Source organism: Colias eurytheme, chromosome 28, assembly GCF_061535395.1.
Source record: "Colias eurytheme isolate Ceu_HAF_F1 chromosome 28, ilColEury1 Martin Lab GWU primary, whole genome shotgun sequence".
In the NCBI taxonomy this organism is placed as follows: domain Eukaryota; kingdom Metazoa; phylum Arthropoda; class Insecta; order Lepidoptera; family Pieridae; genus Colias; species Colias eurytheme.
Window position 1 is genome coordinate 1,611,524 of NC_143007.1, and position 13,035 is coordinate 1,624,558.

A 13,035-nucleotide genomic window follows, 5' to 3' on the forward strand; every position below is an offset into this window, starting at 1 on the left:
AATGTTTGTTTATTTCCAACCATATAATTGGACCCTTAAGTAGGTACAATTGGGATCATGAATAAATAAGAACCAAGGGTGTATCACCCCTTTAACAATTACTCAGTATTTATTACATCCCGAATCTTCTTTCCGCTATAATCCTATTAAAAACGGCTTATGCGTTTTGTGTTGTGGTTTAGACACGTCCTATGACGAGTCACGTATAGTTAAATTGTATGTTTGTGTATCAGTAACTTTTAAAGAAGAGGGCAGATTTGGATCAAAAACTTTATCGCGTAGATAAATTTTTTTAAGCTATTGCATAGCTTCTATCGCGGGCCTTGTGCGCGGGGATCGAATCCAGAAATTCCGTAACGAAAAAACCTCACGCTCCCCACTCCGACGGGCGCGGAGGTGTGGCTTGAAGGCATAGCATGCTTTACCGCGGCAGTCCCCGAGTGCCACACGTCTTTTTGTTTTTAAATTGTATTTTTAATCTAGTAGGTAGTACTTATAGTGCAGGTCTTTTTCACATTAAAACGTACCTATATATATATTTATTTAAATCAATTCAGATATTATAAATGCCAATTTGTAATACAACATCTTATTTTAAATCAATTTACGGGTAAACTAGCCGCGCCGCGCGGTTTCACCCACGTGGCTCCCCTGCTGTTGATCTTAGCGTGATGATATATCGCCTTTAGGCTTTAGCCTTCCTCGATAAATTGGCTATCTAACACTGAAAGATTTTTCAAATCGGACCAGTAGTTCCTGAGATTAGCGCGTTCAAACAAACAAACAATTAACAAACTCTTCAGTTTTATAATATCTATTAGAGGTTAGTATAGATTAAAATATAAGCTACTTTTCCAACTAATAAAAATACATTGAACATTCATTGCATGTCCAAAACCTTCTTAAATTCGTACAACCTTTGTCCAAATTAATTTGTACTTAAGGTAAAAACCGGTAGCAAAACATTAACCACAATTGTTAAGTAAGTTAAACAAATTACTTAAATTATAAACCAATATATTTTGAACTCTGTTTTTCTTATACTGTCTATAGTAAGAGAGATCATTTTATTTTGGGCGGTATAAAGAAAGGTTTTTGCATACGATTTTTGTCAAGGATTTTGTGAATTATCATTTTATTAAAAGTTGTTTAAGAAAACAAGGCGTGAAAAATTAATAATTGTAACTAGGTAGGTATATTTTATCTGCATAAACTACCTAAACATTACCATTGTTACAATAGGTGAAAGAAAACATCGTGAAAAAATCACGACTTTAAACATCTATAGGCTTTTTTTGTAATATTAGACACTAAGGCACTAGAACTGTATTTTATAAAGTAGTTATTTGCATTAATATACAATTAATATTATTAACAACTAGCGGTCCGCCCCGGCTTCGCCCGTGGTACATATTTACGTTTTCTCTACATAAAAACCATCCTCGTACTTCAAGGAATATAATAAAAAAAGAATTATCGAAATCGGTTCAGCCGTTCTCGAGTTATGCGCTTACCAACACATTTTGCGATTCATTTTTATATATAAGATTATCGAAATCGGTTCAGCCGTTCTCGAGTTATGCGCTTACCAACACATTTTGCGATTCATTTTTATATATAAGATAAGAATAAGATAAGTCGATATTTTGTCCAAACAAATTACTGACCACTATTCCGTATCATAATATATTTTATGTCATCTGTGCAAATACAAAGTTCAAGACAAATAAACAATAGTCTGTGGTCCACCTAAAACTTTTTTTTTAAATAAAAGAGTAACATATTGTATTACAAGCCATTGTTGTTATTATATCACGGTCATTACGGTCACTCTGCGGTCGGCAGCTGACAACGGACTTTCGGGAGATTTAAGAAATTGCGCGGGAAAAGTGACAGCTGTCAGTTTTCTTTTTTTTTTCGTGTTTTTTTTTTCTTTTCGGCGGTCAGTCGCATCCGGCCAAGGTAACACTTACGTTTTAACAATAGAGGACGCGTGTCTTTTGCAAATATACTGTTGAATTGAGTATCTGTTGTCGGCTGTTTGTTTGCATATTGACCGTCTTTTGTCGAGTTGCGTTATAAATGGGCTTTGGTATTGTATGGATTTATTTCAATGTGTAACTGCAATATTGGATTATAGTAGGCGTAATCTATGATGGATGATTTTTTTCTTGTGGAAATGAAATGATGTAAGTGTAACATTATATATAGGACTAATGTATACATATATGTAGCTGATTCGTTTTATGAACAGCCTAGGTTCTTGATTAAACGCCGTTTAATTCACTATTGCATCATCTATGTCTTAGCTAATCATATTACCTTCTTATTACCAACGTGTTGAAGCTTATTACCATCTTATTACTTATATTGTAAATAAATACACATTAGGTACATGCATAAATCCTACTGGAACAATTTGTTTGTGTGTGTGTATGTGTGTGTGTTTGGTGACACTTTGCCGCAACTAGCTTAACTTCCACATAATTGAACACAAATGTGAAACATCCAAAATTCATTCATCCATACATACATTTCAAACAGGTAACATCGTGTAAATCCATTTTATTTTCTATCCCAATCCAATTTTGTGTAATCTTTTTTGACAGGATTAAAGTTGACAATATATTTTTAATCCGAAATCCTTGTGCAAAAAATATGCTTGAGTGCGAATAGATTTTAATTTGAATTTTGAGTTTTAAAAAGACGTTGTGAGTTCAATAAATACAGATAGTATCACTGATAGATGCAGTTATCACCCAAAAAAATATCTAAGTAATAAAATTAAAATGCTAATGTTTCACCCATGATTTCGACGGCCTTATCTTAAACTTATAGGTACCTACCTGTATTTAAAAATTTCTGAAGAACCAAGCTATCCATTGGTGAAAACTGAATGAAAATCAGTGCAATATTGAGTTTATCGCGAACAGGTAGACTGTTATACGTATGAGTGAATTAAATCAGTCTATCATCTATCTATCTATCAGTATTTTCTAAATTTCAGCTAGCCATTTTGTTCAAATAGGTATGCTGTATGTAACTAATAAGTAATAACTATGAGAAACAAATAATAAAGCATAATATATAAACATGGCCATCAGACAATGCCATTCAAGAATTAAACCGCACTTTCGAAGGTGAAAAGCAAAACTAGTAATGAACGTCAAACATTTCAACCGGCCTATTATGCAGGCACCAAAACGGCCAACAATAAGTCACCGGTCGGGCAACAAAGGCGACTATTAACGTCAAAATATTTTCAAAATAACATCGCGTCGCTGGAGGCGAGCCTGTGCCAAAAATAAAAAAAAAAACTTCACTGACACCGCGCCAAATAGACAGCCTGATTTTTTTTTTTTCAATTTTTTTTTCTTAAATTCTCTGTGGCCATGGTCACGGTTTTTGCGTTTGCCGCCTTTCGCAATTGCGGAGTCATGTCGTGTTTACACAGATAATAAATAATGGCGGTATTAATAAAAGCGTTTGTTGACTTTTGTCAAAGGTGTTATAAAAACGTTACAAATAAGTTAAACGAGGCGTGCAGTTTCTCATAGTATTTATACTATCCTGCCATACAATTGCATATGAATGTTAGAGCCGCTGATATTTCTTATTTTCAAATATGTTTATTGTGTCGCGGTGTGAATTTAAATAGGATATATTTTAAAGTTTAAACATTCTATGTTAATATGTCTTCTATATTATAATTTATAAAGTATCTATCTTCGTCAATAAATAAAACTAAATAGATACAACATATTTATATTTCGAAACATTCAGCTGTTGTTTTTCAGCAAACAGACATAACAAATTTATAGGTTTACTAGCGGTCCGCCCCGGCTTCGCCCGTGGTACATATGAAAAATAGATGTTGGCCGATTCTCAGACTTACCCGATATGCACAGAAAATTTCATGAGAATCGGTCCACCCGTTTCGGAGAAGTATGCAGACTAACATTGTGACACGAGAATTTTATATATAAGAAGATTAAAATGTTTTGTTGTGTTTAATTCATCTTCAGTTGAAAATGCCTAGATTAGATTGGTTTCGATAAAATTTATAATAAATATCATGTGATCAAAACTAGAATAACTTGATGTGCCCGCGGTTTTACCTGCAGTGCTCCGCTCCTGTTGGCGTGATGATATACATAATTTAGGTAGCCTATAGTCTATATCGCCTTCCTCGATAAATGGGCTATCGAACAGCGAAATAATTTTTCAAATTTGACCATGATAAGACATAGATCCTGAGATTAGCGCGTTCAAACAAACAAACTCTTCAGCTTTATAATATTATACTATAGATTAGAAAGATCAGGTTGAGATATTCCATTTCAAACGAGACCTCAATGGTTTGACCAAACAGTAAAAGATTTATATTAATTATTATAATCTTAATTATTTAAATTAAACTCAAATTTATTATACATATTGTGTCCTCCTCAATGAAGAATGAGGTCCTGTCCTAGCCCCTAGGTAAGGTCTTTATATCAATTTAATCAGTTTATTTTATCTGTTCAGACTCTTATTAATTGTTGACACAGGTTAAAAATAAGCATATTTTACTCAAAAATACATTAGCTATGGCAAAAGAATTTTCAAAATTACTTCATAAGATCCACAGTTGAGCCTCTACGAATTAAGAACCATTCTACATTCCATTTTACTAAATACGTTTTAAACATGATTACGCCGAATAAAATAACAATAATACAAAACTATAGAACGATATTTACATGACATTCTTTATGAATAAAACAAACAATAACACTCAGCCATTTGTAAAACAAATCTATTTATTATGTAAACAGGAGCCGTCAAGCGTAACACAAAATAATCGCTATCGTATCAATACTATTTAAAATGTATTTTATTCGTAACAAAATATTTTAATGTTGCCTCCTATTATAATGCAATATCCCCGGATGTAGTAAAGTGGCATTACCGAAAAAACTTTCACTTCCGCTCCTCGGGAATAGAAATTGCCGAATTACTTTTTTATATTTTCACAATCATTCTTTAGTCTGTACTTTATAAACAAATCGAGGGCTTTACAATTTTATTAATCCCTTATCTGTGGTCGCGGGTGCGCGCCAAAAGTTATGTCATCGTGACGTTACAACAAAACAGCCGGATTATTGCACAGATAATCTATAATTTATTGCAGTGACATATTGCAATTTGCGCGGCAATTTTTTTATCGTAGCGCGTAGGTAATTTATTTAATTTATAAAATCTAGCTCCGCGGAGCGTATCCGGTATTTTAATTGGCGCACATAAAAATATCTACAAACAATTATTTGTCTAACTACCATACCGTTAAGTAAATTATGACTTTATAAAACAAAATTCCGATAGAATTATATTAAAAAAGCGTGGTAATTAACTGAGCAATTTCCCCTCACTAGCGCATAGAGCTACATATTTTGACCAAAGCGAGGCTAGAACAGAGATTCTCTGTATTTTTCTCAATAATATATTTCTTTCGATAGTTAACTTCGTAATTGCAGCGTTTAAAAATGTCATCATTACTTGTTTATTCGTGCCAGTGAACATGATTAGAAATGGCGTAGGTATAAAACTTGCTATTCACGTATTCTTTATTTATCTTTATCTTTTCAGAAGTATAATTTAACATACTTAGCATATTAAATACCAAACGAAATATACTCAGATACAATTTAAAGACAGTTGAAATTACTATTACTAATATTAAAAAAAAATACAAACAATTAAATATAACAACAATACTTTAAAACATCAATACGATACCCAAAAGAACGTGACAATTAAAATGCAAGCAGATTAATAAAAGTGCAATAATTTAAACCGATACGTTCATGAATAGCCAGCTTTAATCTCCAGTCGCGAGCGTGCCTGATCGCGAATCGCGGGCTACGTGTGTGGTCCGTTTCGCGCCAACACGCCATTTGATTTTTTTTTTTGAATCTACATAGAATGAACGAAATGTGTTCAACGTTTATTAATACATATTAGCATATTTTTTAAGGTTTCTTGATAGACGTTTTTAAATTTGATATTTGAATCAGATAACTAGCTGTGCCCCGCGGTTTTACCTGCATTGCTCCGCTTCTATAAGTCTTAGCGACTAGCGCGATGGTATTATATTATAACCTGTAAGCTGTAGCCTTCCTCGATGGACTATCAAACAGTGACTGAGAAAGATTTTTTATCGACCTGTAGTTCCTGAGATTAGCGAGTTCAAGCAAACAAACAAACTCTTCAGCTTTATAATATTAGTAAAGATTTTCTGACTTGGTGCCTCTATCGTAAACACATCCGCATTCTTGATCGCTTCCACTTGCAGTGCCTTCGTGATATACTAGGTGTTAAATGGTCTGACCGTGTCAGAAATACAGAAATACTTCGCCGCGCTAACACCGTCGGTATAGAAGCAGTTCTCATGCAACGACAATTACGTTGGTGTGGTCATGTACTCCGGATGCCTGAAGAAAGGATAGCTAAGCGTATCTTCTACTGTGAGCTACAGGAAGGCAAACGTAAGCACGGAGGGCAACTGCTACGGTACAAGGACGTGTTAAAGCGGCACATGAAAAAAGGTGGCATCGATTCCTCAAGATGGGAGTCTCTGGCTGATGATCGCTCAAAGTGGAGACACCTGTTAAAGCAAAACATCAATGCTTTCGAGGAAGATCGTTGCAGGGATCTGGATGCCAAACGCGAAGAGCTCAAAGCCCGACCACCTGTGGCAATTTATTATAATTATCAAGGAGGTGTTTTGACCTGCCCAAAATGTGACCGCACATTCCTCGCTAAAATTGGCTATATTAGCCATCTCCGAGCGCACGACAGGGCATTGTTGACTCACCGTAACGACGACACATAGCAGTCGCTGTAGCCGAAATCGGCAAGGAGTGATTATTATTAAAGATTTCATATCGACTTAATTTGAATATACCTATATAACTTTATTACATACTTTTAGAGGTTTAAAATGAAATATTTATTTAATAATGTGTAGGTATCACTGACTCCTATTTCTATCATTTGACAGTTCGATATAATATTTAGAACTAATCCTCTGTATTGATCCAAAAATGAAAATACTATTTTTTGTCAACCAATCGGATTATATTGATACTGGCAACATAATCGCGGTTTCAAATTCTATTCTGTAGGTAATTGGAATGGCAGCCATTTTCGTTACGCCTGCCAAAAATCGGGACTAGGGCGCGAAATTGTTTAGGAGAGATATACATGAACTTTTTAAATATTCCAATTTATTTTTGTAGACGTCGAAGAAACAGGAAGAAAATGGGAATTGATAATAGATAGGATATAGGCACTTTATGTAGACCGTATTTCTTATTGTTGTCTTTCCTTTTAAAAGATATAAAATAACCTGATTGGTAATAATAGAAAATTGAAGTCAAAATTGTTATAAGTTAACCTATCCTATTATGTAATATGTATTATAAATGCGAAAGTTTGTGAGGATGTATGTGTATGTATGTTTGTTACTCTTTCACGCAAATACTAATTCACCAATTACAATGAAATTTACCACACATATAGAGGGTAACTTGGTATAACACGTAGGATAGGTTTTATCCCGGAAATCCCACGGGAACGGAAACTATGCGGGTTTTTCTTTGAAAATCCGGCGAAGCCGCGTGCGAAATCCTAGTAATAGATAATACTATTTTGAGTAAACTATCATACTTATACACTTCTATTTAATAATTATAAACTGTATTCCATAAACATCGTAGCCCATTGAATTTACCTAGATTTCAAATACGATAACATTACAATCACAAATTTATAATACACAAAAAAACGCTCTATCTATCACAGCCTAAATATCAATGCTTTAAAAAACAATTGGCTCTTAGATACAATCTACGCGTCCTAATGGGCTATTGTCTTTTCGGAATTTCGAATTTCAAATGACCTTTTTTCTACCGAGATTTTTTAATTGTGGCAATTTTTACGAATGTCAGTTTACGCGGGAACCTTTTAAGGGGACACGATTTTTGTCTATGCCCACTTTGTTGGTGATTACTTTGTCTATGGCAATTTTTCTAACACGATAAACTTTATGACGTCTACGTTTAAGAGGTGTAGGTGTGTTCACTTATGTAGATTGTAGATTGTAACTAATGTTATTACTTATGCCTATAGTAAAAAATGTTTATTTATTAGGTAGTGAAACTAAAATTTCACAAATATAATGATTTTCATTTTACTCTTACGTTTGATTTCCCTGTGTTGTGAAAATCAGAAAATTTATAAAGGAAGACAAAAAACTAAATACTAAACTTAATCCTTAACACAAACTGGACAAATTAATATTTAATCTTTCAAGTCTTACATAGAATAAATTTATTTCTTTTTTGCGCTATCCTTATATTCATCTCACATTTCCTTTCCTACCAGGTTGCCTGGTAGAGATTGCTGTGTAGCAATAAGGCCGCCTATTGTGAAAAATTTTTGTACCTTACTTGTTTGTATTACATTTCCTACATTGTTTTGTACAATAAAGTGTTATAAATAAAAAAATGTTGTGTGGTTTTATGAAACCACGGTAAAAGTGAAACTGTTCGAACGGTTCCGAACACTGCTTTGTGTAGCGGCTAGCGCATGTCGCGTGACGGTCGGCTGCCGAGTAGGTATGCCCGTACCTATACCTACTCGGCAGCCGCGATACACGCGACATGCTCTACACAGACCAAAAAGTTTGAGACGATGCAATAAAAGTTTCACTTTAATAAACACATAATATATTATATTACCATAATAAGCGTTTTGAAAATTACACAATCGACTGAACTTTCCTAGTAGGCATGGATAATTATAATGAATTCAAAAAACACATGTTCAATTGCTCAATTACACTTTTCACAATTACAAACTATCCTTCAAAACGCATTTCATCCAAAACGGTTCACAAAATCATTGTCACCAGGGTGTTACCCGACAAAAAAAATTCGAAGAATCTTGTTACATTTTCTCGAAACTAAACTCCTAAACGTCACAAAAACTGTCATTAAACTAACTTTCGGCTTTTTCTTGTTTTGACTACTTTTATTATACCTACTAGTCTCTAGTCCCGAATTGGCCGGAATCTATACTAATATTATAAAGCTGAAGAGTTTGTTTGTTTGAACGCGCTAATCTCAGGAACTACTGGTCCGATTTGAAAAATTATTTTGGTGTTAGATAGCCTGTTTATCGAGGAAGGCTATAGTTAAATCTATTGACTTGTTACGTTTTTATAACCTTGACACATAAAATGAAATTTAAAATCACTTAAAATAGGTATTGCACGACTCATGATGCGAAGCATCAGAGAGTGCTTTACGATCGAAAAATTTTTTTCGCCTCATTTTTGCAGCTATTCTTATTATTATAGCCTTGTTAGTTCACGGAAACAAGATATTTTGCATACTATTGTCGAGATAATTTAATGGAGATTAATCCCATACTTTTTAAAATTTGATTTACTTCAATAGAATTGGAAAAAAACACCGAAATAGGTCAAAAAATTTGACGGACGTCATGTGTGAAACTTGAAAACACTATAACTTGCGAAAAAATCCATCATTTGAGTTAATTTTTTTTTTAAATATTCTAATCGACGATTGTAGGTCACTAAATGCGAATGATTAATTAATTCAGTGTCGTTTAATAATTACAATTAATAAAAAACGAAAACTACAAGACTGTATATCTATATATATATATATATTTTATATTTCATAATTAAATGAGCATTATGAGTCGTACACTTTTGGATTTTCCAAACTTTTTAAATACATAACATGAATCATGTGATCAAAAAGGACCTTTCAATAAAATTATTTCATTAAATTAAATAAGCTGGTATTCCAAGAACAATATTGATAAGGACATCTAATAAATATGGCGGGAAAAAATAAAAAGTAAAGTAAATAAAAAAAGTATTCTTTCAAAAGGGGCCAATGAGAAATCTCGGACGATACGCTTAATGTTCTACCGAAATTTGAAATCGGAAATTTAGAACAGTGAGAAGAATGGAGAATTTTTACAGTATTTTTATAACAAAGAAACCGTGATTCAAATATTGATTAATATTAACGTAAAAATAGACTGTTTGATTATTTTTTTTTACATTAATTTACTCAGAAGTGGGACAGGAATTAATAATTTGACAATTAATTATTTAGTGCATTTAGGACGACCAACAATTATTTCAAAAAGCTTTTGACCAACAATCAAAATTGTTGAAACAATAATCATGGACATAATGCTGTCATAAATATAGGCAACCTCTACTAATAAAGATTACATTAGATCACAGAAACACGTAAAAATTGTTTTATAATAGTTTATAAAACATAATTTTTGAAGTGAATCTTTATCGGGGTTGGAAAAAATTTAGTGTTACATTTTTTCGTTACGCGTGACATTTTTCCGTTACTCGCCATCTTTTTCTTATCCCTACCACGCGTGATTCGACGTATTTATGTAAAGTTGCATATAGTAAATTATTTATTGAAAACTAAGGTCATAAAGAAGTTTCACTTCTTACGTGTGTACACTAGTACACGCACACATTTTTTTATTTGGCGCTTATTTTTGCCCAAAATGATAATTGAATGTAATCTCTATTGCACCTCTGTTCCCCTCCGTACAATATTGCCGCCGATACAATTTGAAATAAGAACGAGATTCTAAATTCAAATCTCATGGCGAATGTGAATATTTTTTTTAATAATTTAAGACGTTCCGTTTAACGCTGGCCGATAAAGTGTTTACCGACTTATTTGCGTTTCTTTTTTATTTTATTTTTTTAATTTATTGTTATGTCATTTTAAAGCGAACCTCTCTTGTATATATTTTTGTTTTTTTTCTGTCGGCTTAAATACGGTTGTTTGAGTTTATTAGTGAGTATTCTGTTTGGAAAATTACGTTCCGTTTTGCATAAATGAGTTGGTAATTTATATAAATTTGTTAAATATTATGTTTTTGAGAAGCGATTTTACAATTTGTGAGAGAAATTACGGTTTTGAGGTTTTTGATTAACATCGGGTAAGCAATATGATATTTGATACAAAGATCGAGTTTTATTATCCAGATGAACTTATGGGTTAAATATATTATTAAACAATTCAATTTTCAGTAGACATAGGTATCTAATGATAAATAATACCTTTTTTATTCCATTACACTAAAATAGCTAAACTGAATTGGATAAAGTTTTAAATTAATCTATTCTAGATTCACATACACATCTATGTATACCAATGTTATAAAGCTGTACCTAGAGTTTTTTTGTTTGTTTGAACGCGCTAATCTCAGGAACTACTGGTCCGATTTGAAAAATCATTTCGGTGTTAGATAGCCCATTTAGGTATCGAGGAAGGCTATAGGCTATAATATAATATCATCTCGCTAAGACCAACAGGAGCTGAGCCACGCGGGTAAAACCGCGGGGCACAGCTAGCTTATTATATAATCATAATCACAGATAAATAAGTAAATAAATAATAAAAAACAAAGTATGAGAACCAAAAAGTTGCAACTCACTATTGAAAAGCGATTGAGACGAACAAGGTAACAACTAAAATATAAACATACACAAAAAATATTACATTTTGGGGCGTAATTAGATGGGCCTTTGTAGGCGGACTGCTCTCACGATAGTTTGGTTTTATTGGTACATGGGTTCCGTAGATATTCACATACATACATAAGTATTACGTTTTATCTATAATGATACATCCTACTAAATGAATGCGTAATTTTGTGAGGATGTGTACCTCTGTGTGTGTTTGTTACTCTTTCACGCAAATACTACTGATTTACTGAACCGATTATAATGAAATTTAGCACACATATAGAAGGTAACTTGGATTAACACATAGGATTGGTTTTATCGCGGAAATCCCACGGTAACGGGAACTATGCGGGTTTTTCTTTGCAAAACGCGGGCGAAGCCGCGGGCGGAAAGCTAGTAATTGTGCTAGTAATACATAAATCAATATCAAAATTTAAAAACTTACGGAACCCCAATAATAATATAACAAAGTAATAAATAAAAACATTATGTCATGTCTGTCTGTGTGCGTGATTGCCGCGTAAATTATCACTTCTGTTATTTTTATATGTGTATACAGGGTGTATAAAATAAAAATTTAAACCTTTTCAAATTCACTTACTTTAAATTCATAAAGTGAAGTCCCATGTCCCCTAGTGGGGTAAGGGGCAGATGCATATTATACATCTGTTTCACTGATCCATTTCCTTTAGGGACAAGTAAGTGATCAGCCTTCTGTGTCCTGCCAGACTGAGACATATTTTTTTCTTCGTCTTTAAATTCATGCGAATATCGAATTTTGAAACTAATATGGATTTTAGCTAATCAATGATTTTCATTCGATTTACACTATTCTCTAAGTCTAAAGTATGATATTTTAAGTTTTAATACAACAGTAGATATAAATTAATACATGGATTGCCTAAATCTTAATACATACTATTATAAAGGCGAAAGTTTGTAAGGATGTATGAATGTATGGATGTTTGTTACTCTTTCACGTAAAAACTACTGTACCGATTACAATGAAATTTAGCACACATATAGAGGGTAACTTGGATTAACACATAGGATAGGTTTTATCCCGGAAATCCCACGGGAACGGGAACTATGCGGATTTTCCTTTGAAAACGCGGGCGAAGCCGCGGGCGGAAATCTAGTACTTTTATAAAATTAATTATCTTAAGCCGTATCCCATATACAGATATACTAGTTAGTAGTTACTACTGCAGGCTATGGCTGAAAAACTGCGGTAAAAGCATTGGGCCTTTTGGTCATTGTTTTGATCAAACGTTGAGTTCATACGCTTTTTCATGGTTTTTTTTCATGTGTACATATTTTACTACGAATAAATAAACATTGTGTTCTATTTTGACGACGCGGTTGGCGCAGTGGTAAAGTAACTGCCTACTGAGCCGACGGTCCCGGGTTCGATCCCCGGTCAGGGCAAATATTTGTGTGATGAA